The sequence below is a fragment of the Haplochromis burtoni genome, unplaced genomic scaffold (genome assembly GCF_018398535.1).
Source record: "Haplochromis burtoni strain Fernald_Lab_line unplaced genomic scaffold, NCSU_Asbu1 Contig_481, whole genome shotgun sequence".
Lineage (NCBI taxonomy): Eukaryota > Metazoa > Chordata > Actinopteri > Cichliformes > Cichlidae > Haplochromis > Haplochromis burtoni.
In genome coordinates, this window is record NW_024582842.1 from 285,005 (window position 1) to 312,968 (window position 27,964).

At 41.2% G+C, this 27,964-nt stretch overlaps 1 protein-coding gene across 8 annotated transcripts in view; it reads right to left on the bottom strand.

The window, feature by feature from the left end:
• The window catches only part of grin2bb (glutamate receptor, ionotropic, N-methyl D-aspartate 2B, genome duplicate b), a 130,651-nt gene that overhangs the window by 65,852 nt on the left and 36,835 nt on the right, over positions 1 to 27,964 (bottom strand). The gene's annotated exons all lie outside the window — the stretch shown is intronic.

A 27,964-nucleotide genomic window follows, 5' to 3' on the forward strand; every position in this document is an offset into this window, starting at 1 on the left:
GTGTGTGTGTGTGTGTGTGTGTGTGTGTGTGTGTGTGTGTGTGTGTGTGTGTGTGTATGTGTGACATGAATTCCAATGTCTAATTTAAGGTGTCTGATTTGTTGAGAATGTCTGCAGGTTGGACAAATATAAAGGACTGATCCCTGAAAGCAATTACATCTGAGACTCACACTGATAAAACCAAACAATTATTTCTAATGAACTGAAGACACTATATACACTGCCATCATAGTCTACTGTTCACTAAGCCCTACTGTCTGAAGTTATTGTTGCAAGCTCTCCATTTGCACCCATTAAACAGGCCGCTTACAATGATAACAATAGCAGATGAATCATTTTTCAAACGTTTTTTTTATTCTAGACAGACGCTGATGAAAGAAGCTTTTGCGTTTCTCGTCTGTGGCCATCACTTTCACCACTGATGGATGATTATATGATAATTAATAGAATTAATGGATATGGATAATTAGTAGAAGATAATTAAACTGACAAAAATTGAGGCTTTTTCTAACAGACATTTTAATATTTCAAATTGTCTTTTTATAAAATTTTCGAAAAGGGCTTCATGTACATGACTGGTTTTTAATAACACTAATAGGCTCAGCTTGAGCAGTGGATGTGTAAAACAGGGAAATAAAACCACATTGTTTTTATGCAGTCGTTCATAGGTTCTCAATCCGAAGTTTAAGAAAACCTGAAACACTGTTATGTCATCACAAAACCTTTTGGCTGATAAGCATAGTTGTTGCATTCTGACTATATAACCCTGCTGATGAGCGTTGTGTAGTGCTAATGTGCTAATGTTGCTTGCTTCTGGTTGACTATAAATTCCTCAAATCCGGTAAAGGTGGAGAGGTGAGCCAGCACACAAGACAGGACAGGACTGTCTTGTGTGGGTTTTCTTTATGTACTCCAATTTCCTCCCACAGTCCAAAGACCTGCGCATTACATTAATTAGTGAAACTGAATTCAGCATAGGTGTGAATGGTCGTCTGTCTCGCTGTGTTAGCCTTGCAATACATTTGCAACCTGCCCAGGGTGTTCCCTGCCTCTCACCCCAACACAGCTCGTTAAGTAACGAGTGGATGGATAGTAAAAATGGGGTGTGGACCGTGTCTGCACACTGGAGACTAAATATGTGAAGGGACCTATGACCCAGGTTAAATATCATGAACATGCTTAGAGTTGTTCACATCAGAGGCTGCACTGAGTGCAGCATAGATAGTGGCATAAATGGTTGCATGCGACTGTGAAAGAGGAAGATTTATCTTCCCTGTGTGCATCTCCTGTTGCTCCCTTTAGTGGTCGCCACAGCAGATAATCTGCCTCCATCTCACCCTACCCTCATCATCCTCTTTTGTCACACCAACCCTCCGCTCTGTGGTTTTACATGTACCTACCACTTTGTGGCTGAGTTGCTGTCGTTCCCAATCACTCTTACTTTGTTATAATACCACTAACAGCTGACTGTGGAATACTTAGTAGTGAGGAGATTTCACGGCTGGACTTGTTGCACAGATGGCATCCTGTCACGATACCACGCTAGAATTCACTGAGCTGCTGAGAGCAACCCATTTTTCACAAATGTTTGTAGAAGCGGTCTGCATGCCTAGGTGTTTCATTTTATACACCTATGGACAAGGAAGTGATTGGAACACCTGAATTCAAAGTTCAATCATTTGTGTGCAGCGCCTCGCTCTGGTTGCCCCTGGATTGACGTCAGATGGAAGGCTTAGCTCTTATTAGCAGAGAGGTTCGGTGACCGTGACACCATCATCATTGCAAACAAGAAGGGACTCAGAGCCGATCCAATGTAATCCCGCCACCACCTTGAACCCCATCTGTCACTCCTACTGCACACCTCACCAAAGTCTTGCTCTCCTCATACATGCCCTGCACCACCCTCACATACGTCTGTGCCACTCCTTCATGCAGCACCACAGCTCCTCTCTTGGCACCCTATCATCAGCTTTCCCTAGATCCACAAAAGACACAGTGGAACTCGTCACGATCTGTATTAACACAAAATCACTTGTAGCATAAAAGCTCAAACGGTTGCCAGATTTATTTATATATTGTTTTTTTAGGTATTGCTCTGAACTGTATGTTGAATGGGATTAATAACGCTTGTTAAATCAATACAGGATGTAGATTACTGAAAAACAGTAACAACAGTAAAGAGCCCACCAGCAAACATTATGGCTCCCAAAGACAACTAAATTACATTTATAGACTATAAACGTCAAGAAGGCCTAGTGGTTCCATAGTGTAGTGGTTTTCACATTCGCCTAACAAGCAAACAATCCCTGAATCAGTCCTGGGAAGAGACACAAAATACCTTTGGCATTGCATTAGGAAGGGTGTAAAAAATCCAAACTAAATGTGAATTTACCCGATGTTGCGACCAGTTGTGAATACACCTAACTTGCATATGACAAATAAAACTGAAAACCTCAAAGACCAAGAAAACAGCTTGCTAAAAAAAAGGCAAGTTTTAATAAGTTGTTGTTTTTTTTTTTTACCACATCCACTTGTTTTGTCTAGTTCCTAAAAAAAATCCGCAAAGCACCGAGGTACGTTTATTGTGGAGAAATGGGAGGGTAACTGTTTTGGTGCTCAGTTTGCTTTATTTATTTTTATTTTTTAATTTTGCCATCATTGTTTCTCTCACACTCACAGAGCACGTGTAAAGCTCATAAAAGTGGTACTCTTGAGTAATTTAATTATAAATAAATAAATAAAAGCAGCACATTTACCGCCCCATCCCTTTTTTCCCCTTCTCCTGTGGCATGTCATGACCATTTACTGTATTACAATTGTTTTTTTCCCACACTAATCACCACACTTGCTCGTTTTGTATCATGCTAAAGCTTCTTTTTCATCCAGACACATTAAACACGGCTCTGGTGTTTTGGCTACACTACAGGAATCTCTAAAAGGCCTAGGTGTAGCACCACAGAGTCTGCAACAGTTAGTTGTGTCAATTGGGGGGGGACGAAGGCGGGTGGAATCACTTGAGAGGCATTATTCAAACTTTGGGTAGATATGACACCAGAGAGCCAGATAACGAACACAAACCTCTGTTTGTGTGTGTTCCTCCAGCTCCCTGAGGTACTGCTGCCTAACATGTGAGCATAACCTACAGTTAAATCAGTGACTCCGCACTCTCGCTGAACTCACTCGAGACCCAGCAGACGACAGAGATACCCAGTATTTTTAATGTGCACACTCATCTGTGTGTACATAAAGCACAAGTCCCCGCTGTGCTGGCAACTATCCCTCTCATTCTTACACGTATGAATGAATTATGTCTGCCGGAACAGCATCAAGTGGCTGCTGCATGATTTAAACCCATCAGGACAGCGGGCGTTGGGTGCGTTTGATTTTCTTTTCTTCCTCAGATCGTCACAGACACTTCTCTGGATACGTGGCCGGAGTCGAGGCCGCCTCTGTGGCTGCCGCCTCTGTGGCTGCAGCCTCTGTGGCTGCAGCCTCTGCGTCAGCGCGCGGCGCTGTACAAGAGCCGAGCAGAGAGAGCCTCTAGCAGGAGGGCTGAAAGGATTTGGCAACTCATCTCCATGTCATGCCAATGAAAGCCTGTCTCCAATTAGATTTGCAGAGGAAGAGCGACATATCGGCCCACCGCTCAACAAGCCCTGGTGGGAGAGGATTGAAGGGTAAAGAGACAGCAGAGAGGAAGAGAGGCAGACAAAGAGGAGAGAGAGTGAGAGAGTGAGTGTGTGTGTGAGACAGAGAGAGAGAAAGAGAGAGAGAGAGAGAGAGAGAGAGAGAGAGAGAGAGAGAGAGAGAGAGCAATAGCTGTTAAGGATGAGCAAGAGTAGAGTAGAGTCTCGCTTGAGAAAACAGGCAAACCCTAAGAACTCCCAGAGACGAGGGCTCACAAACACACACACACACAAAACATGTGCACAAGTGGCAGTGCACACACATCCCACCAACACTCAGCTTATTCCACTTCATTACACTCGTCTTTCACCACCTTTCATCTTTCTCCCTCTGTCTATCTCTCCTCCGCACATCCCGAGCACCGCCGCCCGCCATCGCCGCTGTCAATCTCTCAGTTTGAGCCCAGCTTGCTTCATCATCATATTTTTAATCAAACACACACGGCGCTTTAATTAATCTTATATTCGGCTGTTTAATTATCAACGACCCTGTTTCGACGTCTAATCCTCGGCTCCATTCAGTACACTTCATTTTAAACATCCCATAATGTTCTGATTGAATTACCCTTGCTATTTTGGGTCTAGGAAATGATTTCAGAAGCGCTGAAATATGATTCACTCCCACAACTGCCAGTGGAGCGATGATGATGATGGCGGCGGCGGCGGCGGTGGTGGTGATGGGTTATTTTACAAACCCATCGTCTGGATACGAGGCAGCATTTGAGATCATAAAACATACAGACGGCGAGTAAAAACAACATTCATTAACTCGTTATCATTTAATGTCTTCATTAAACATTGTTAGCGCTGATAAAAGTTGGCTTGGACTGATTAAGCGCTGCTGGTGTAAAGAGCTGATTTCTATTTGGTCCCCTATCATGTGCATAATTATGTAGGAGTAAACATAACGGAGTAATTTAAGCAATATAATGTAATCATTAGTGCATGCTTGAACAACTCCCATGCTACTGGCTCAAGTCAGTGAAACGAAAAAAAAAATAAAAGAATAAAAATAAATAAATAAGAATTTATTACAATTTTTTAAAAATTAAATAAATTAAACAAAAAATGTACAAATATATATTTTTTTTTAATTAATTAAATTAAAAAAAAACATAGTGACAAATTTCTTTTTAAGCTTAGAGAGAGAAAGAGAGGCTGTGGAGATGACTGAGAGCGCGCTTGTCTACATTTGCCTTAACAAGTAACCTAATGAAGCTTTTTGCTGTAATTAAAAGTGACGGTTTAATTCGACACTGTTTTGGGAACATTTGCAGAAGTACCAGAGGCCACTCCATGTTAGAAAACAGCAGAACGGTCCAAGCAAACCTCCTGGGATGCAACGTTCCCCCTCGCTGTGGGATTTAACAAAGACTACACACGCTTACTCTCCCCCTGGCTTCAACAAACGCACACGCGAGCATGCACATGCTACGCAAACAGATTTTTAAAAAGATGGTCACTGTTGTTGTCAAACCAACGTCCTTACATAGAGTCTAAAATAAAATGAATGAAGGCTACATAAACCGAATGTGTATCGCGGCGTATTCTAACAGTCCTCAGATTTTGTGTGTGTGTGTGTGTGTGTGTGAGTGTGAGTGTGTTGTGTGTGTGTGTGTGCGTGTGTGTGTGCCACGTCATATTAATGTTAATGGAATGTTTCTTTCTAAATTAAGGCATAGCAGAGCAGCCATGTGCAGTCCTCAGGATGGAAATGTAAATGGATGTGGAGCAACTTAAGGACATCGAGGCGGGCTTTTAAATGGGTGCTCTGCACCAGGCGAGGAAACATTTAGACGTTTTTATTTTTTGTTTTTACTGACCCACTGGGTGTGTTCCCAGCGTGATGTGCCAGCTTTTGATGTTCCAAGGTCAACCATTTTTAGAGATGTGAACAGAACTTAGAGGGGTATCCTCATATGTAAGTGTGAGGTCATTTTCTTCCCCAAAAACACCTCTGAGGAAGTGAGCTGAGGATGTGGATGGCTGACACAACACAGGGCCTTCGGTAAGGCTTGTGGGTGGAGGCGGTAGATGGCTGTCTCATATGAATTTCACCACCAGACAGTTACTTTAACTACAGTTTCATCCAATTCAACTTTAAGGCATCCACAGACAGTAAAGAGCAGCGTCCGCTTTCTTTACATCTACCTGTTCAACAAGCCTAAACAGGCAGAAAAGACTTTTTTTCAGATTCTTCCATCCACCACTTGTATATTTGTGACAGCACGGATTAATTAGGAACGAGCTTAAATGAAAACTGTGACTACTTGCTCACTCAGTTTGCCACCTTCAAGTCCTCTCAATGAAGTGGACGTCTGGCGTAGCAGTTTCCTGTCCTATATGTGCCGCAAGAGGAGTAATGATTAGCCGATCATGACTCAACTAAAGCAGGGCTAAGACCATTGTCAAAATTTGCTGAGTGGAGTGCCTCCACCAGGATATTTTAAATATCCAATGCCATCCTGGAGGCACATGGTGAACCAATCTAAACTGTTTTGTATGAATCCGCTCCTATACTCCTACAACTCAGTATGTTGGCATGGCTACAAATGCTGCCATTGGCTTCAAGAGCTTATATTCGTTTCTAGTAATTGGTTGGGGAAAATCGAATCCCTTCCTGCAAGGGAATCAGCTAGAGTGGAGGCAATGCCAGAGTGAAGAAAAACAGTGCCAGGTAACTTTTCTTTTCTTTTCTCGTATCAAGCTTTGAATCTGCAAGACAGTTTTAAACTGACCTGCAGGCTGAGAGCATCTGTCTAAAAATGATACCTGCAGAATGCTGGGGCGTGTCTAAAAGGGACCACAGGTGTGCTGCATTACATGTGCTTTACACAGTATACTGTGTATATGCCGTATTATATATAATAAAGCAAATACACCCTGTTTTCTGGTGAAGGAAGAGAAATGAACCCGTTTATTTCACAACCCATCTTCAGGCTTCAGATTATATTAATTTAGAACGATAATTGTAGTCATAATTATTAGTAATTACAAGTTTATTAACAACTAAAAACATAATCAAATGTTCTTTGAAAACAATTTCTCTTCTACTGAAGAATCTGGATTGAATTACCCTTTTTAAAGATTTTTAAGGATATTTATTCTAACTAAATCTGTCTTTACAAAACTGCATCAGAATGTATACATGGAAGCACGGTGGATCCAAAAATAATTATATGTTGAGTCTCCCACTAGTGACTGGAAGGCAGCTCCTTTCTTCCTCCCCACCTGCTGAGTAAAGCTCACACATCTGCAAATTACATGCTACAGCCTTACAGCAGGCTCAGTGCATCAGCTCCCTGCAGAAAGCTGTTATTGGTTAACAAACAGCACACTTCTGCCTAAAGGTACCGACTGCCATCAGCAGGATCCTTGGTTATGTGGTCCCTACAATCTAAATTAATTTGTAAATGATTTCTTTTAATGCCGTCACCTAATTATTCTTTGTCTTTATAAACACTTATTCGACTGAGTGTTGCCTTAAATATGGCAAATATAAAACCGAGTCCTCTGTGAACCGACAGTGCCGATGCAGTCTGCAAGAGTCTCATGTCTGACGAGTGGGACTTGAATTTTATGCCTTCATTCAGAGCATCTGGTGCTGAAATTTCAGATTTCCACACAGAGAAATAAAAGCTCAGCTCTCACCATAATGCGTCTCTACTGCTGGGATGCTGACAGCGGTGATGAACGAGTCAATGACAGTGGACGGCAGCATAAGAGGCTGTACCAGCATGGATCAACAGCAGTTTAACCAACTTCAGCACTACGGCTAAAAAAACCAAGCAGAGCTCCAGAAAACAGAAATGGGGCACACTGACCCTTTTTTCCCCCTCAAAATATATATATATTTTTAAAATAGCTCACTATATGTTTCTAAGCAGCTCTGACTACAATGTTACAGCTAAAAGAAGTTCAATTTTTATTCTTCTTCACTCACGTACTGACTAAATCTTTTTTTTTTTCACTTATTTCCATGTTTTCATTTGATATAACGCCTCAGGCGAGTTTTCAGTTGGTCAAAACGTACCTATAAGATTACCTTTTTGTTTACTTAGAAAACACATGATTTCTGCAGAATGACTTTTTAAAAATAACCATATAGTACGGTGCAAAAGTCTCAAGCTACCTCTCACAATTTGCTATCACAATAGAATGCAGGTGCGGGAATTAATTGAAATGTGCAAACATACAGGGAAAAACAGCAAATGAGGCAAAAACCGAGATTTTACGACTCTAATGCGCTTATGTTGTGTGTGTTATGCAGTGGTGCACATTTTGATGCAGTATGACTGCCTTTATTCTTCAAAATAGCTTTTCTTCTAATTTATTTAAGTAGTTTTCAGGAACAGTTCTGCAGGCTTCTTGAAGGACATCCAAAGCCCTTCTTTGGATGTTGGCTGCCTTTTGTTCTGTTCTCTATTAAAATGATCCCACACTGCTACAATAACGTGTAGGTCCGGGCTCTGGGAGGCCAATCTCTGACTTTTAGCGATCAATTGTAGGATTTTGTTGTCAGGTATGCTTTTACGTTCAGTGTTTAGTTTTTTCATTGACATGCTGAAAAATTAATTAATTTGCCAATCAGATGCTTTCCAGATGTTATTACCCAGTGGATAGAAATCTGACGGTACCTTCCTGTCTTCATAATTGCATGAATTTTAACACCACTGACTAAAATGCAGCTATAAACCATTTACAAGCACTGGCATACCACTCTCCTGACCTCAGTACATACTGCCGACGATTTGAATAAAGATTTTCAATTTGGTTTCATCACTCCATCACACCTGTCGCCACCGATTTTCATCCAGTTCTTGTGTACCTCAGGCTTTTCTCTCCGTTTCCCTTTCTAAAGAATGACATCTTGAAAGACACTGAGATCATTTCTGCTGAGGTTTCAGCCGACAGCAGATGGATCTAATGAATGGTCAGGTCCTGCGTCAGGTCTGAGGTGGATTTTTTCCTGTTTTAACACGTGATTTCCAGACACATGTCACCTGTTGTAGACAGTCTGACCTGTCATAGAGCTGCCACCTCTTTTTTGTCCTTTACTTGACCAGGTTTCTCAAATCCTTTTGAGAACGCACAGTACACCACACTAGCAGATGCAAAGTTTTCAATTAACAGCCCTTTGCCTGTCAGACTAAATTACCTTTGACATTTATCACAGATTCATTCATTCAGATAATGATGTGTTTTTGTGACAGACTGTTAGTAACAAAGAGCCTAAAGACACTACTTCAATTTGGTTCTTTGCTAAGTTGTCTGTTATCTGTTCACACGACACTGGTTCATCCATTTTAAGCAAAACAGAGAGCCATGAGGGGTGGCTAAAGACTTGTGCACAGTCTCAGTTTCAGTACATTTAAGCCTTCCCTTCTTGGTCCTCTTAGATCATCCTAAATTACAGTCATACTAACGAAATTATGAGTCATATCTCTATTATCCCCAGTAGTGAGGCAAACGATTTTCTAGCTATTCTGAGAAGAATAACAGGATTATCAATACTCACGCCCTCTGCTATGTCAAAATTAAAGTGTGTAATAGAGTAAACATATGAAGTCATGTTATAAAGTGTTTAAAGGTAATTGATCATTTTTAAGACATTAAGCTGCAGCAGGATCTGTTATTCACAGATGAGAACCTGCTGCAAAATCCAGCCTAAAGTTTCTCAGAAAGGTGATGCACCACAGCAAGGCTGTAGCACATGATTCACATCAACTTCATACTCGTCCAACCTTTCAGGGCTCTCTTGTGTCTCTTCCAGGAAGAACAGAGGTGGTGGCATCCAGGAAGAGACCACTCCCCACAGGACAGAAATGTCTCATCACATGATAAAGGTGATCACTCAGAACAACTTTGTATTGATTTGCGGTAATCCTCCCCTCTAGAGGCAGGAGTAGACCCAAACCATTTTAAACAGTGACATCATCTTCAAATCACACACTAAGCAGGGAGAAAAAGGCTCAATCACTGGCTGAGGAAGAGTGCCACATGGCTCACACTTGGCTAAGCGAGCAGCGCTAGGTCACAGCTGACAGACTCAGAGGAGGCGGCTGCATTCAGTTATCACTCAGAGAATAAAAGTCCCTTGTGTTGTGTTATATTCGAAGGGTTTATGATTTTACATCAAACTTTAAATTGTCCCTTAAAAAGCTTATTATTTGAATGAATGCAGGCAGTGCTCATATTTGTTTACTTCCCCTTTTGAAGACTGAAATTGAATGAAATACCGGAAGGTACACCTGTGCAGTGCTTTTGTGTACTCAGACAGCTGCAATTCAATAAGCCAGCCCAAACATCAGCCTCCAGATCACATCCATCAAGCCCTCTCTAAAGCGATTCAACTAAACCATCACGAAGACAGGATATATTAGAGGGCTGTTTAGAGTGTAAGTAGTTAGGTGCTTCACTGTGCAAAGGTCTTCAGTCACCCCTCATTTCTGCACTTCTGCTTCAGAGTCTGTTCTAAGTGGTCTTAAGCAATATTTTTCCAGACTTTCTGGAGGTCTTTAAAGCTTTTCTCTCAACACTGATTGCTTTTTCACCCATCTTCAGTCAAGTCTTTGTTCCATTTCAGGTGTGTGTATTGTTTGCTTTCTTGTTTTTTTAAGCCACTTAACATTGAGCGAGGAATCCTTCAGGCACAAGAAAGGCACCTAATTCAAGGGATAAACCACTGTTGTGTCTGTGCATAATGGACAACTTAACAAAGGACAATTTTAAATTGTATCTTTATGCAGTTACCAGCAGCCTAAGATTTATGATCCACCATGCAATACCATCTGGAAAGAATCTAGCTGGTAATGGTCCCAAACACACTGTCAGTGTAGTCAAAGCATACCTGGGTAGAAAAACATACCCTGTAGCACTGTTGGTCATGGATTGGCCTCCCCACAACCCAGACCTCTCCATTATTAAAGCAGTGTGGTATCATCTTAACAGAGAACTAAACAAAAGGCAACAAACATCCAAACAAGAGCTCTGAATGTCCTTTACGAAGCCTGGAAAACTATTCCTGAAGACTATTTAAGGAAATTGAAGAAAGTTCCGACTCCACAGTGCTATAAACACCAATTTAAAATGTTTTTTTCCCCTTACGAGTTCTTCTCTTATGGTAAACCAGATGTGATAAACCTACAACCAGCACTCTGCCATCAGAATTCATTAAAACACCAGAGGGTTTCTATTATCTCCTCTAAAAGACTCCATCATGGATTCAATTCTGCACCACTAGCTACTGAAACATAATCATCAACTGAATGTCTAATTAGAACAAATTAATCTCCCTGTCTCACAAATACATTCGCTACTACATATAAACACATGCACACACTTATACACACCAAATGACATGTAATGCCCAGTAAACCCCTGCAGCACGCACACACACACAGAAACACAAGGGCTCCTTTGAAAGCACAGAAAACCACTGTTTGCCTCAAGCTTTCTCCACCATTCCATCACCACTGTGTGCACCGAGAGGGAGATACAATTAATTGTCTGATTCAATCTCCCACTGTTACATGTGACGCTCCGGCAGCACTCACGTTATGTCAGTCAAGACCAAAGCCTTGTCCTAACACGGAGTGGCAGAGAAGACGGCAGAGAACAACAGATTAAATCAAGTCTGCAAAGCAAATGTGTAAAAGACGGGAAACCGTTCATTATAATAAAAAATGACAGAAGATAAAGGTGAGAATGTAGGTTTTTTGCTCCACGTAGCAATCTCCGACTAAAATAAAACATGAACGGGGGGAGCTTGTCAGACATTGCAAGTCTAAGTAAGACAATGAGACAGGGTGGAGGGGGTGGGGGTGAGAGGTGGAGGGTAGGGAGCATCACCTCTGGCCCAGCCTGCTAATAGAAAGCTCCTTCATGAGGAGTTGATTAAGCTCGTTAGCACAGCGGAGAACGCAGGTAATTAATCACTGACACATGGGAGCTTGCATGCTGATTGGGCCATATCCCACCAATCCAAACGAGCACGAGACATAATTAGACCTGACCCCAGCTATCACGCGGCCCGGAGAAGCGACTGGTGTGCCAAATAAAAATAGGAGAGACACATATGAGCATTAATAGATGGATTATAGATTTTTTTATAAAGTACGATCACTTTTTCATGAACCCTGTGAGTTTTAAAACTAATTCAATTACTGCAATGTAATGAGGGCAGACAAGCAGAGACTGAAATATGTGAAATATATCCCCAACTTCTCACAATGCAACAGATTACACTGTTTTAGTATTTAGCACACTTCCTGTTTGGCCGTTTGAATGTTCTTCTTGTGATTCTGTGGGGCTATTGCTTCCTCCCACAGTCCACAAATATCACCCTAATATTAGCATGTTAGGGTAAATTGACCTCTCGCTGCCTCACACCCCATGACAGCTGGAATAGGCTCCATCCCTCCCGCGATCCAGCTGCATGATTTATGTTTCTGTGCTGATAAAATCAAACGATATAAAAAGAGGTGATTGAGTTTTATATATTTTCAGGTTCAACAGTGGTAAATAAAAAATGGCAGAGAGACAAATAAGGTGCAGGACTAGAAGAACCAACGGATGGTGTTTGACGTATTTTCTTTTCTTTTATATTTAATTAGAATCTGCAATAATTTGTAAAGGACAGCTAAACTAAAAGAAATGATCATAAACTTATTGTAAAAATAAAAAGTTAAATTACAGAAGCAATGTTATGTGGTTAAATCCTAGTTTGTCACGCTTCAGAAAATATTAACCTAAATTTGATGTTAAGATAAGAAAACTGATTTCTAAGCACTACCAAGTCACGTCACATAATTTTTTTTACATTGTTAATGTAATTGTTTCTTTCTCAGCTACAAATGGCACCGATTCTGTAGAATCACCTGTTTAACTGTGCGTTTTTTGCCCAAACCTAACCATACAGCTTGTGAAAACAGAAGAAATGTCACGAGATAATGAAAGGTAAGCAGACCAGAGCAGAGAGCAAAGTGGATTCAGGCAGCGCCGCCTCTTCAGCCTTCAAATATGGATGTTTGCTGTTGTTTTAACCTGGAAACGCATGGCTGTGTACTGCTTCTGTACAGCAGGGTGCACAGCCTCCATTTAATGAGGCGATAATGACCTACTGCTAAGACGGAGGAGGCCGCCTTCTGGTGGTATGTATTTGACTGATAACATTATTCTTCAATTCCAAAAGGGTTGATTGATTAGTACAATCATTGGATTTGTTGAGCTCTGTTGCCGACATAACCTTCATGATATCTTTTAAATGGTCTCTAATGATCTCCTATGTGTGTGTGAAGGGAAATAAAGCTGGCAACATAAACAAACATGTGCTAACTCAACAGCTGGAAACACTGACTGAAGATAGTGGAGCAGAGAGTAAATCTGAGTAAATCTAGTTTCAGAGTAAATCTGAAACTAAATCACATAAATCACCCTTTAAAAACGTGTTGAATGAATAATTAAATATTTACCTGAAAGCCATCGTGTAAAAATAAGAACTTGTGACACTTTTGAGAGGAACAAATATTAACCAGCTGTAACGTTTAGACAGTATTCTCTGACCTCCAGGTAATTTTAAGTGTATAATAAAATAAAATATGTTTTATTTACTTAGTATTTATGGAAGTATTTATTTTAGTTTTATATGCAGTCCTCGGAGTGCAAAGAATCCATATCCTGCATGTAGCATCTCAGCAGAAGTAATCTGAGTGAGCTAATGCACATCACACAGCAGAAACACAATACTCAATGAAAGAACTGCTCAGGACAGCAGAAACTCAGGTTTAAGTTTAACGCTAATCATAAATCTAAAATCCACTATGTGGAACTACAAAACACTTGAAAGTGTTTTTGTTTTAGAGGAAGACCAATAATAGGTACAAGCCTAAAAGCAGAGTCTTTAATAAATGGACTAAAGTCATGAATGGATGACAGGCAAGAAGGTAAAGTCCAAAACCAGGGCTGGAAAAAGGAGAAAAATGAGGAAAGAAACTAAAATATACAAGAAATCTTAGAACTGCAGAACTAAAAAACAAACAAACAAACATGAGGAACGCAAACTGGCTTGCAAGCTTGATTGATTAAACTAACAACACAATCTGGCGAACAGAGAGGGAAAGGGAATGCATGAAACTGTCAGGAAAAGAACAAAGGCAGGAAGCAAATAGGAAGCATAAAAACCAGGGATTACAAAATAAAAGAGGAAGTTACAGAACAGAAACCCTTCACTCCTCAACACATCAGGAGCAGAAAAGCTATTTCATTTTGAATCATAACATCTGCTGCAACTAAAACGACTGCATGTGTGGCCAGTACGAACAACAGTTTTGATGGCAGCTTCAGTAACTCTGGACTGCCATCAAGGCTAATCTAAGGTTCGGTGTCTCTTTTTAGAAGCGGAGGGGCCGGGGATTTAACTACCAAGCCCCGTGATTAACAGACAATCTATTCTACAGCTGGAGCCAAAGCCACCAATAAAAAGTGGATTCAGAGCTCGATATGAATTCAATAACAAATCCTCTCAAAACCTTCTTGAAGCAATTAACGGGTACCTTTAGTCTGATCGCTCACATGGGGAATTCAGTGTTTCATTAGCAGAATAGGCTCATGACACTGTCGCCACTCCATTTCAATATTTAACAGATGTCCTGCTTTCACTTATTCACTAATTATTTGCAGTCAGATTAACCCTGCGCTGTCAATACAATCCTGCACTTCCTGCAGGTTTTTCACATTAAAAGCCTTGCAGGAAAAGGGGGGGAACTCAAAGCTTTGAATGTGGAACATTTATGGAAGACATATGGCTTGACAGCAAATTTAAAGAGAAAAAAAGAAACATCAAGAGGAGAAATAATGAAAAAAAAAAGGTCTTCCGCACACAGGGAGGGCACATGTGACGTGAATCTGTTGCGGTGCTGGTGGAGGAGCAGGAAGCAGCAACTGCAAGGTAAAATCAAAGCAGATAAACACTAGAGATTCAATATTTGCTTAAAAGAAGACAAATCAGGCAATTAAAGTGAAACAAGGTCGTAATCTGCACTGTGAATGCGCAGCATACTGCACTGCATTACTAGGCTGATCTACAGCTGTAAGCCTTTAGTGAGCCTTTAACTGTGTCAAAACTCATATTTGCCCTCTCTCCTCCCTCTGCCTCACCCTCCTGCTTCCCTCTATCTTCCCTGCATCCCCACACTCAGCCTTTTCAATTCAGCTTTCCTCTCTAACAAGCACACAGGGTGAGAGTGCAGGCTGAAGTCAAGAGCGCAGCGCAAAGAGAGACATGCGGTTCAAAACCTTGTCATGACGCGCCTTCCCTCATCACGTCTTAACTCCATTTCCCTTTCAGAGTTCCCTCATCCCCTCCCTCCACTTTTCTTGAAGCGTCAATCTCTTACTCCTCCGCGACTTTCAGACATTCATGAGAGCCCGGTGAATGAAGGCGATTTCCCCCCCAATATGTCATCATCCCAATGCCTCCACTCTGCTTTGTCTTCTTCTCTCTATGCCTCTCTGAGTCGCTTGCACTTTTTCTGCCCTCTTTTTTTTTCTTGTATCGCTCTCTCTCCCATCCCTTTATCACGCGCGCCTCGGTTAAATCAGATAGGCCGGATAAGTGTGGCAGCATGGTTACACAGATACCACGGGCACCAGAGAGAGCAAAAATCAATCACTTCACCCCTTCCCTTTCATCAGCTATCTTTTCCCTCTGTCTTTGTAGCCCTCCCTCCTTCAATCTTCCCGCTCTTCTGTTTCACAGCATCTTCCTCCTCGTTATCTTCTGAATACCATTCAGCATTTCCTTCCTATTTCAATATGTTGCCTTTTCCCTTCTCACCCTCTAAAAAATAAAAAAATTAAAAAAATAGGATGCCCTCCCTCCCTCTGTCCCTCTCCTCCAGCACAGATGCCAACCCATCTTTCCCGCATTTCCTCCATTTGTGCTGCACGTCTCCTTCGACAGTGCAAGACTTTTTTGACTGACAGCAGCTGGCCTGTCAAAGCCAGGGAAGTCGGGGAAGAAGAGGACTGGGAAGCAAAGAGCGAGCGAGAGACACGCGGAGAGGGGAGAAGCGAGGGATAGAGAAAGACATTTCTAATTCAAAGAGACGTGCAGTGTTTCCGTGGCAACTCGGTTTCTATAGAAACGGTCTTGCTAAAGATGCCATTAGTGTGAAAAAATACCTACTTACACTCCGCCGCACTGAATGCACACAAATATAGGAACATATCCGTTCCTATGTGCTTAGTCTGCATTTGAAAAGAGAGCGAGAAGAACGCACACGTGAGCGCGCTCCTGCTCGTAGTTTTACTCATGCACACACCTGAGGTCAATTATAATAGCTCAATTACAGGCCACTTATGTTCGTAGCTCAATTACACATTTGGCCCTTTGGGAAAAGAAGTGACAAATTGTCTCGCTAATATTATTAGCTGTACTAGTCCCAATTTTGTTTTGACTTTGCTCTTCAAATCGGTTCCTTCAGATCAGGCTGAGGAGGCCAAATTCTCCGTATATCGTCTCATTGACGCTGACGGTGTGCAGATCGCAAAACGCCCACTCGTCCTCACACATGGAGTCTACTACATGTAACTAAAATAGGCTAACTCAATCTGACAGAAGTGGACTGTATATTGAGTCCTGCCTGCTCGTCGTATGAGCTGGCGCCTATAATGAAGAGCGAGCCGTGTGTGTGTGTATCCTTGTAACATCTTTGCTGTTTCGTGGCTTATGATTCAACATAATGAGGTCTCGCTACAACAGCGGAGGCAGAGTTATGTCACCGTTTCATCAGAACAAAATACCCCACCACCACACCCTTCCCTACAGCACATGAACATGGGCCTGCTGCTGTAGGACTGCAAGTAACAAATCATTTTTGAATAATCTGTTAAATATTTTCAAAATGTAATGATTCATCATATCATGTTAAAAAAAAAAGACCCCACAAAGACTGAGACTGTCATGCAAGACTAGCATCACAATCTGACATTTGGAAAGCTTACAAAGCCGCTACTTGCTATCGAAACATTTTATTTTTCAAGATTTACAATAAGTTGATATAATAAGCTGATTCCTGCAAGCTCTTATTTTATGCTGGATACATTCAGATTTTTCATTTAAACAAAACATATTACCTATTTCAAAGAAAGCCCACAACTCTGCTTTAATGAGACAGATCAGCGTCCTTGAGCAAAACTTCAATTTTTATTTACCACTAATTCAGCTCACTGATTTCTAATAATCAAGCATAGCGTTAGCCCAGGCAGGCATCTCATATAGGGTGTGCTATTTAAGCAACTTTAGTCTCCTTACAGTTGCTGTGAATATTGAACAACTCAAATACGGAATGAAAAGGAGGAGCTGGGACAGAGGTGGGTGGCAAAGCAACTTACAGATTCAGAATATTTGGAATCAGAATCAGAACCAGAAGACATTTAGGGATTAAAAAAGCATTTGATTCTGATCTTTCTGAATCTGCAAGCTGCTTTGCAACCCACCTCTATCCCAGTTCCTCCTTTTCATGTTGTGTTTGAATTGATCAATATTAGACCATCTGCCTTCTGCTGCGATGGGTTTCTTGTTGATCTTCTTCCACCTCATGCCTTTCATATATGCACAACGTATGGTGGGGAGGTCCCAGAACAGAACCATACGGGTAAAAATAAATCAACCCTGTGCAAGACCGTCTTTCAACATTTACACTACTCTACTTTACCCTCCTTAAATGCACTCACCTATTAAAGTGAGATCAAAGGAGCGCCTCCTGCTGCTTGAAATAACTACCACAAACATAAAAAATGCACATTATGCTAACAATAAAGTCAGTCTGCATGAAAAATAATGGTGTGATTGGCCTGAAAAGTTTACTTTATTATCATTAGTTTGCATTTATTACATTTTACATATTATTTATGGGAACGTGTGAAAGGTCCCTGGTTCAAGACGAGGGGGAGAGACAAACCCGGCGTCGGGGGTCACAAGCTGATGCCAAGCCAAGATAAATGGGATGGCGTGTCAGGAAGAGCATCCGGCACAAAATCGGTGCCAAATCAAATCATGTGGATCGCCACGGCGACCTCTTGGGAATATGAAAGAAGCCGAAAGTACCTATGAGATTCACAGAATAACTAATAACAAAATTTTGTTAGGTATGATGTACAATATGTGTGATAACTGAAGAGGAAATGCTCCTAAACAGGCAAAAAGCTTTATTATATATGTGTTAAACCCTCTAATTGGGTTTCTGATTTTCTTCCCCCTTCTGCCAATTTCCCCTTTAGACATTTTAATTTGGTAAGAGCCCATGTGAAAAGGCATGTACTGACTCTGGTTGGTCAAATTAAACATTGATATTTGTCTTTAATATATTGATCAAATTTGACAAATTAAACCAAAATAATATTCTGTTGCATCCCTTTAGTTGAGAGAAGACAGTTTTACCTTAAGCACTGAGCGTGTGTGAGATTTCTGAGAGCATTTCATTTGTTAATTTTCACAATGATAAAAGAAGCTTTACACTTATTTTTGTAAGTCGACGTACAACAGGACCCTGAATGAGGAAACGCACTTCTATAATTTACCATTTATACTCGTATTTCCCTTGACATCTCGAAAATGCAAGCTGTATTGAATTTGCTTCACTTATACCCGAGCAGTGGCTTTGAAGGGCGAGAACGTAAGCTTTGAGCCGGTGCTTGCCGGGAAGCTCTGGCTTACTTTGAAGCAGAACAGAGGGAAGAAAAAAAAGGAAATAGGGGAAGATTAGAGGGAAGAGACGAGCAGGAGAAAGATGTGGTTTAAAGATAAAGTAGGAAAGGAGAGACAGTGAGGAATCCGCAGAAACAATAGGGAAAAAATGAGAAAAACAGTGAACACACAGAAACAGGCAGAATTTATATACAGTAAAGCTACACATTCTGGGATTTGGCACTCCCCGGCAGTGCTTGCTGAATGAACTGGACTGTGTGTGATAACACTCTGCAGGGTCTAACAGCTGCACTGTCACATTCCCTCTTCACCTTGGTATCATCAGCCTCAGAGTGAGCATACTCACAGAAAAACCCAGCTCGTGACAACTGATCTCTCCAAAGGTGCTTTGTGGTAGTGCATCAGCTAAGATTTCACAATCACACTGTTAGCAATAAAGTATCCTGTATCTGCAGTGGTAGAGACTTACATGACGCTTTCTGTGTGCTTGCATTTCACATCCCTTGTACTAAATATAGAACGCAGCCCCCAGGGCTGAGAACCACTGATATTTAATACAGGAGTTATTGTACTGTAGAGTCATTGTATAACTCCGTCACTGTCATCGTTTGGCTGTCTCAGCAACAGTTTGCAGGCCCGGTCCTCTGCAGAGTGACAGTTTGATGGCTCTGCAGCCGGCAACAACCTGAATCTACCTGAAGCACAGTGTGCACGCTCCACTGTATGTTTTCCATCTGAGGCGAATTAAGCAAAGCGAGGCTTCAAGTGCACACTAACAGCCGATGTTGCTGTAAGCCGCAGCAGGAGGCCCGAGTGCAGCGTAGCGTAAGTGTTGAGATTCAGGCCAAAGCTGATTGAGATAAGTGCCAGCAAAGGTGCCACTCACTGGGTGTCACTCTCACCACAGATAAAGACCACTGAGCCGGATGTGTCAGTCTCTCCTACTGGAGAGACTCGCCAGCTGTCACCAACAGATATTGGTGGCAAACAAACACTCGGCTGGGGAAGATATGAACGTAGCAAACATGTTTCTGCATTCAGACAATGCTGAGAGCACATTTTCATTCTTTAAAAAGGGCATCAGTGTTTCTACTGTGCAAATACACTCAACGTAAGACAGGATTACATAATTGGAAGCTGCTCAGGTGGCGAAGTGAGTGGGCCGGCCATTAATTGAAGGATTGGGGATTTGATTCCAGATTCTCCCTAACCTCCCAGAGTAACACATTCAACCTAAATGACTCCTGAAAGAAGAAGAAAGATGAAATGGGCTTAAGATGTGTTTTTCCAATCCATGACAACAGCATGGATTGGAAACAACAGTTTGTTGCTATGGACTCCGTCAAAATCCACACTGGATCCTGTGTCTTTGGGGATCTGGTGTAAAGTGCATGCATGTAAAACAATCTCTCAACAGCTTTAGTGCTTCATCATTGATTGCCTAGGACTAGTTTGACTAAAACACCGCTACATGGTCAATTATAGGTGTTTGCAAACCCACAGTTACAGACATACAAGCAGGTTCCACTTAAAAAAAAAGTTTTCTTTCTGTATTTTGTACTTCTTGTGTTTTCACTCAACTTTTTCTTTTTTTGCTGAAACTGACAAAATGCATCATAATAGGATGACGGTAAATTGCACTTATAGACAGCGTGGAGCAACACATTGTGGAATTTCGTTGATACGAGAACAAAACTTCAATCCTGCACCAAAATGTCTCTTTCCGCTGCTGCCACGCCGCCGCTCTCTCTTCGCTTATCTCAATCCCAACAAATGGAGGTTCGCTGATGAATGTAAATGACTGCACTCCCCTGTTCCATGCAATTAGAACAAACTCAACCTTCCTGCCTGTTTGGGATTAAACACCCACAAGTCAGCCAGCTCTCTCTGTATTTAAGAGACCTTGCTCAGCCTGATGCAAAAGCATGAAAACCACCAGAGTTTTTGTGACAGTTTTTTTTTAAGCTCTGGCTCTTATCTTTATATCTTTTATCTCTCGTCGACTTTTTTTTTTTTTATATATCTCTGTATTCCCTAAACATAACAAACAGTACCACGATGAAGGTCAGTTTCATGAGCAATGGCATCGGGAGCTTGCACTAATATCCGCAGCAAATACAAATTCGACATAGTGTGAGTTTTTGGGGTGTAACAAGGCTTTGGGATCTGAATGGTGTGGAGTTATGTTAGTGTTCTGTATTGTAAAACTACAGGATTATTATGCAAGATGATTTAATGTAGGCAGGCTTTACTCCATGAAAGTCCATGATTACTTGCCATAACTGAGGCATCTGTCAGCATTAATATGTTCAATCCCACAGGCAACAACTTGATGTTCAGATTTGTAACCGACCAGACAGCAGCTGTGATTGGCACACAAACAGAAAACACAGAAAGCAACAGGATGGTCCGTCACTCAATCTGATCACTGCTTTTTTCTTAAAGGTCACGGGAACCAATTCTTTGTCAGTCTGTGATCACAACAAGTCCTCTAAACTTAAAAAAAAAAAATTGCTTGTTACTGCCTCCTAAAACAACACATCTGAGCTTTTCCTAATCTGACGTCCCCGTCGACAAAAAGATATCCGAGTGCTTTCCAAGAGAAATGACTCATGCAGTAAAACCAGGTTCTTATTTTTAACTGCGCCATAATTTTTAACATTGCCTAAAAATCAACATTTTCACAGTAACAATATAAAAACTATGAGGTATAATGCAAGCTAAAAACCCAGTAACCAGTCCCCCACTGTGGGAGCGTCAAGTTGACTTAAAGTCTGAGCTACTTTATGTCAGTCAGGGGTTTCTTTCTCCTCTGAACTATTTTCAGAAACATGTTTGTATGAACTCATGCACTGAATTTAAAAGATGGGATAGCTTTTAGGTGACACCCTGCTCGGTGTTTATGACATATATCTTTATGACATATTCAACAAGAACTGGAAGCATTCCTCAGAGATGTTTGGCCCATATTGACATGATAACACAGAAGGGCATCCATGATGTGAATCTCCGGCTCCACCGCATCCCAAAGGTGCTCTATTGGATTGAAGTCCAGTGACTGTGGAGGTCATTTGAGTGAAGTGAATTCACTGACACCAAGAAACTAGTTTGAGATTAAGCTTTCTAAGATCCTGTAAGTAGCAGAGGATGGGTACACTGTGGTCATAAAAGGGATGGACATGTTCAGAAATAATACTGAGGTGGGCTGTGGTGTTTAAAACAATGCTGTTAATGGGCTAAGGAAGGATAAGAAAATATCCTCCAAACAATTAAACCACCACCAACCAAAACTGTTGATACAAGGTAGGGTGGATCCATGCTTTCATGTTGTTTACACCAGGTTCTGACCCAACTGGTGTGCTCTCCTGCTCCTCTAGCTGTCTGCTTCAAGGTGCAGAGATGCTCTTCTGCTAACTAGGTTGTAGTGAGTGTTTATTTAAGTTACATTTTCTTTCCTATCAGGTCAAAATAGTCAGGCGATTCTCCTGTGACCTCTGATATCAACTAGGCATTTTCTCCCCGAGAAGTTCACTCACTGGATATTTTCTCTTTTTTGGACAATTCTCAACCTAGATATGGTTGTGTGAAAAAAAAATCAAATCTCATAGATCAGAAGTTTCTGAAACACTCAGACCAACTATTCCGACAATAACAATCATGTCACAATCGAAATGGCTTAACTCCCCTTTCTTCCCCATTCTGGTGCTCAGTTTGAACTCCAGCAGGTCAGCTTCACCTGCTGGAGTTCAGAAATGCTTAAATTCACAGAGTTGCTGCCATGTGATTGGCTGATAAGATATTTGCAGCAGTACACTTGTACACCTGTAGCTGAACAGGTGCACTTAACAAGTGGCTGGTGAGTGCTAATCAATACTGACATTTAAAAACAAAATAAATGGAGACAGTTTTCTTAAGGAGAAAACGTCGTGTTGATCAATATGTGTTAACATAACTGGTCTCAAACTGTTTGGTTGGAGAGGCGCTTGAAATATAATATCTATCTGCTGGTGTCATGAAAGGCTAATCTGATTCCATTTAAATCATATTCCATCTTTAGTTAATAAGATTAGCCGGGTAATTAGGCCTCATTTATTGGAATGCTAAAAAGCTGGATAGTTACTGCTGGCAGGGAGAAGCCAAGTGAGGCTCCCAAAGCCTTCTGACAACCTGTTGTAACCGAGTGCAATGCAGAGAAGTCTCCTGTGATCTCGAAAATTACTCATACTGTCCACGCACAGCGCAGCGGCTGATAAAACGAACTCATTAAACGGGAAGAAAGACAAGGAGGGAGAGAAAGAGAAAGCGAGAGGAAAAGGGGGATTTGCAGCTCATTTGAAGGGCACAATTAAAATGTAGAAATTTATCAAGAAAAACTTAGAGTAGAGAACGAGCTCATTGTGTGCGCGCGGCCTGATATCATAGGACAGTGAGTGTGGGACCACATTCGTAAACAGTCTATGGTATGTTGTTTCAAAGACCCCCGTACAGAAGATGAAGATGAGGAGATGAAACGGGATGAGGAAGCGATGGGATGAAACACTTTAGCCGCACACCGCCTTTTACCTGAACCTCGATGTCCGCGGTCCCTTGTTTGTGTTAGAGAGAAAGTGCTTGAAGCGGTATGAGTAAATCTGTCTCATCCTGGGAGCGCTTTGAAAACAATCTAAGTGGCCCACTGTCAGGAAACAGCGCTGACATTAAATTTTTAGCTCCACAAACTGGCAGCTTGAATGTTTTCTCTTGCTGCCGCTGCATGTAAGCTGTAAGAAAGCAGAACTGTGCTGGCCATAATGAGCCAAGGTAGAATCACTCATGCACGAGTATTCAGCTGGGATTTCAACACATTAGGAGAAGGAATTAGATGCTAAATTACAACTTGGGCTCATTGAAATAAATTATACAGACCATTTTATTTCCCATAAATATGTTTTAAAACAGGAAAAGTGACCACAGCAAAGAAATTACCAGGAGCCCTACTGCGTGAGCCGGCAGAGAAGAAGGGGGGCACGTGGTTAAGTAACACAATGATTTGGTTAGACGCTCGACAACCAAACTGTAAACTTTAATTTAAAACACAAGAAGCAGTCTAAGAGTGCAAACCCCCACCAAGGCAGCTCGCTCCCTGCACAGTATGTATTTATAAAGGAACAGTATTGTATTTTTTATATATATTCATTTTGTTTTCTTTGTTTTTTTAATGTACTTTAAGAAGTCGTGCAAATTAGATAAGAGCGTGACAGATGTTTTCTCCGACTACACAAACATTATGTAGGAGTGGGTAATGGATAATAAGTATCGATTTGTAAATAAGTGGACATGAATAGCTTGAGCTGATTATATAATATTATACAATAGTGTATTTTTAACTAACTAGGCAGCTCATAGTCTTCCTCTTTACAACACGTTATTTAAAGATATAACACATTTTGGGAAGAAAGACAGATGTGAAATTTAAAGGTCAGAGGTCAAATGTGACATTATATTTTAAATCTTTATACCAGTACTTTTTATATGTTGACACACCACACTCGTAACAATCACAGTCTCTATGTTTTGTGTCTATTTTCAGTATGTCATTAAGTTGACCTTGAAGACTTACATCCACCACAGTCACCACAGTGGATCGTTAACATGACTCGACTCTACATTCCTAGTTTTTATCAGGATTTATTCAAAACTTGACACGCATGCATGCAAATAGTACCAAAAACATAACCTCCGAGGCAGAGGAAATACTTTACTTCAAAAGTCTGCAAACTAATACTAGAAAATAATGGTTACGTTTTTTGGGGGGGGGTTTTGAGTAGTAACTTACAGTTGATGATAAGTTAGAATAATATCTTTAATAAGAATGAGCAGTAATTATCTTAGTAGCACAACGAGCATAAAAGTCCAGCCACACCCAGGCCTGAGATCTACTTAAATAGAGCCCGTCTGACAAAGTAAAGTAGGCTAAAAGAGCTCAACAAGCAACACACCATGCCACATTCGAAAGAAACTCAAGAACAGCTGAGAAACAAAGTCATCAACAAGTCATTTCTAAGGCTCTGGAAATCCAGTCAACCATGGTGAGAGCTGCAAACTTGGAACAGTTGCAAATCCTTCCCAGCAGTGGGAAGGTTTCCCAAAATGACTCCAAGAGTGCATCGATGACTCATTCAGCAGGTCACAAAAGAATCGAGAACAACATTTAATAACTGCAGGCCTCACTTGCTTCAGTTGACATCAGGGTTCATGATTCAATAATATGAAAGAGATTGGGCAAAAATGGCATCCATGGGAGAGTTTCAAGGAAAAAAACACTGCTCACCAAAAAGAAACACAGGCTTGTCTCACATTTGCTAAAAGAAATCTTAATGACCCCCAAAATTTTGGGGGAAATATTCTGTGGACTGAAGAGACAAACGTTGAACCTTTTGGAAGGTTTAAGTCCTGTTACACGTGGCATAAAACTAACACAGCACTTCATAAAAAATGCAATATAGCAACAGTTGAATATGGTGATGGCAGTGTTATGGTCTGAGGCTGCTTTCCTTCTTCACGACATGGAGAACTAGCCATATTTGATGGAACCATGAATTCTGCTATCTAGCAGAAAATCCTGAATGAAAATGTCCGGCCATCAGTTCATGCCCTGAAGCTCAAGCAGATGTCAGGTTATGCAGCAGGACAATGATGAGAAACACACCAGCAAGTCCACCTCTAGAAGTGGTCTAGTCACAGTCCTGACTTAAATCTGACTGAGATGCTTTGGCGTAACCTTAAACAGGCTTCTCATGCTCAAAAATCCTCTGATGTGATTGAGTTAAAACAAAGAAGAGTGGGCAATAATTTCTCCACGGTGATGTGAAAGACTTGCTCCCAGTGATCACAAATGCGAGATTGGAGTTCTTGCTGCCAAAGGTGGCAGAACAAGTTATCATGTTTAGGCCACAATTCTATCAGCCTACTAAACATACCTCCGTTTGGCTGATCTAGAATAATAATAAAATAATAACTCAGTTCTCCTTTTCTGGTCTGAGTGAGTCTTTGTCAAGTTAGTTTCTTTCATGCAAACTATGGTTGACTGTGGCTATTTCCTTGTCACCAAAGCAATTTCAAGGTGGTTCTTCATGTTGAACCCTCTTCAGACTGATTTCAACTGATGACAGCCAGCAACCTCAGGGAACCACTCACCAACCTGTCAGGGAACCTACAGTTTTCCCTTATGACCCAAGGCTGCCAGGAGTCACTGACTGATTTCTAGGCCTTTGTGACTGAGGCCTTAGTCTCTTCATGAGTCAGCATGGACTGAATCCGCTCTGCAACTACTGGATGATGCAGAAAATTCTCACTGCAGACAATGACTCTGGTAAGCTGCTCAGCAATTCATGAATAATGACTGATAAATGAGTGGTAGCACAAGACTTTTGCACTATATTGCATTTGTCCTATGTTAGGCAATGCTGTGATATATATGTGTAGCCCCTCAAACTACATATCATCCTTAAAGGAGTACAGTATCAACTTCGGCATCTGATCTATTACTTTGCTGTCAGACTCTTGATGGATAGCAAAAATTAAATTGATGCGACAGATAAATGGGTGGTGTCGTGTAAGTTGCAGTCTATGTATCGTCCAGTGAGAAGGTGGATTTTGTTTCGTATTTCTTGAGGTATGATTTTCAGATACTGTTCATCTGCTGTAGATAGATTTTTAGGGTTCCCACTTTTATCCTCCACTCCACAGTTGTTTTTTAAGGATGAGCAGAGAGATTCTCCAAAATCTCCAGTTTTTACTCACTGAAATATTGCAGTGAGTGGTGTAAACAGATTACATGTGCAAAGATTTCACTTTGTTAATATAATACTGTTTTTCTTCTTTTTAGAAGTGATCTAAATATTGTTGGCATAAGCGGGCTTGTGCTGGCATTGTGGGGAAAATATCTAAAGTAAGTTGTCAGTGAACATTTTTCAACTTATCTGATATGTTCATTAAATTTTTTGCCTCGTTTGGACCAAAAAGACGTGCGTCAGACCGTGTCCCATTTTACATGCAAACTGTAGGAGACAGGTCTGAAAATTGAGCTGCAGCTGCGGGCTTTTAAAAACCAAATCACTAAACTCACCCTGAAAAAACTACCTGGACGTCATTACAGATTTAATTAACTCCTTTCCATTTGCGATTCACTACGAAAGACCAGCTTCAGGCTTTGTTGTTTCACGACACCTCAGATTAGACTGGGCTGCCTTGATTTTTAGCTTTGAGATTCAGGCACTCGTGTCCTCATACAGTACCTAAATCCAGCTGTCGAAGGCCAGAAGAACGACTGTCAAGCAGGATTATTTCAAGGCAGATTTCTTCCCTATCACAGCCTCCATCTGTTAGACTGGTAAAGGGTTAAACGTACAGCTAGGCTAGGAAAATAGGGACATCAATCAAATGCAGACTGCCACGGTACGTCACGAAGACAAAGTGAGCGAGAGAGAAAAGTATGTTTAAAGCTCTAATAGGATGGGATTCGTTTTACAGAGAGAGAATGAATAGAGTAATCATTACTGAAGCGTGCCTGTTGTTTTACCCCATCCAAATCCAGTCACTTCTTTTCTTCCCTGTGTAAGCCTACAAAGTAACCCTAACATGCCCAAATAAAAACAATCCAAAAAAAGGTAATGCCACAGATAAAATCTGAATTGGGGCCAGCGGCTCCAACTGACAAGAAAAGTCTTGTTCAGACTTTTCTTTGCTCTTGTAAACCAGCTGTATCACTGCAGTACAAGTGCATCAGCATCGATTGTGGAAGTTACATCAGACATATGGAGCATTTTTGTTGCGGTGACACTACACAAATGGGGCCGACACTCCCGCCTGTGTCATTTATGAGACTGATTGCAGACATCTCCTGCACAAATTGTCTTTCCACGTTACAGATGCCCTGTGTTAATGATTATGTTCTGCACATTTTCTGGAAATGAAGAAATAGGATTTAAAAATGAAAGTGACAAAAACAGGAAAGCTGATGAGCTATAAGTGATAATAGGTATACATGCAGTTTGTTATTGTAGTTTGCGCCTTAATTCTCTTTCCTTTCTGGATTTGAACTAATTGCCAAAAGGGGGCATTACGGTGGTAGCCCATTATCCCCTCATGTACAACTAGCAAGCATAATGGGATACCTGGTGCATGCAGGATGAAAGGACAGCACCCATAAAACCACAAACTGGGAATGAGAACAATCGCATGAGGAAACAGAGTGCACCCTTGGCTCAAAAAATCATCAGCTGCAACAGATTGGCAAGGACACGCATCACTGTACAGCTAGCAGTTGGCCTTACTAATGTCAGACAAAGTGGCCAAACAAGTCCGGAAAATAATTTACTTCTCCGATCATGTCTGCCTTACAAGAAGTCCACACATGCGTCTCTGAAAAGAATGCCTATTTTAAGATAGAGAGGGTGTATAATTGCAGTAATCAATCAGGGAGCAGTGAATCAGTTTTCAGTGGCAGAGAGAGCTAGGTCTGCATAAAAAGATGAGTTTTTTGTTTTTTTATCCTGAGGAGATACAAAAGCAGCTTGTTCTTCTTATA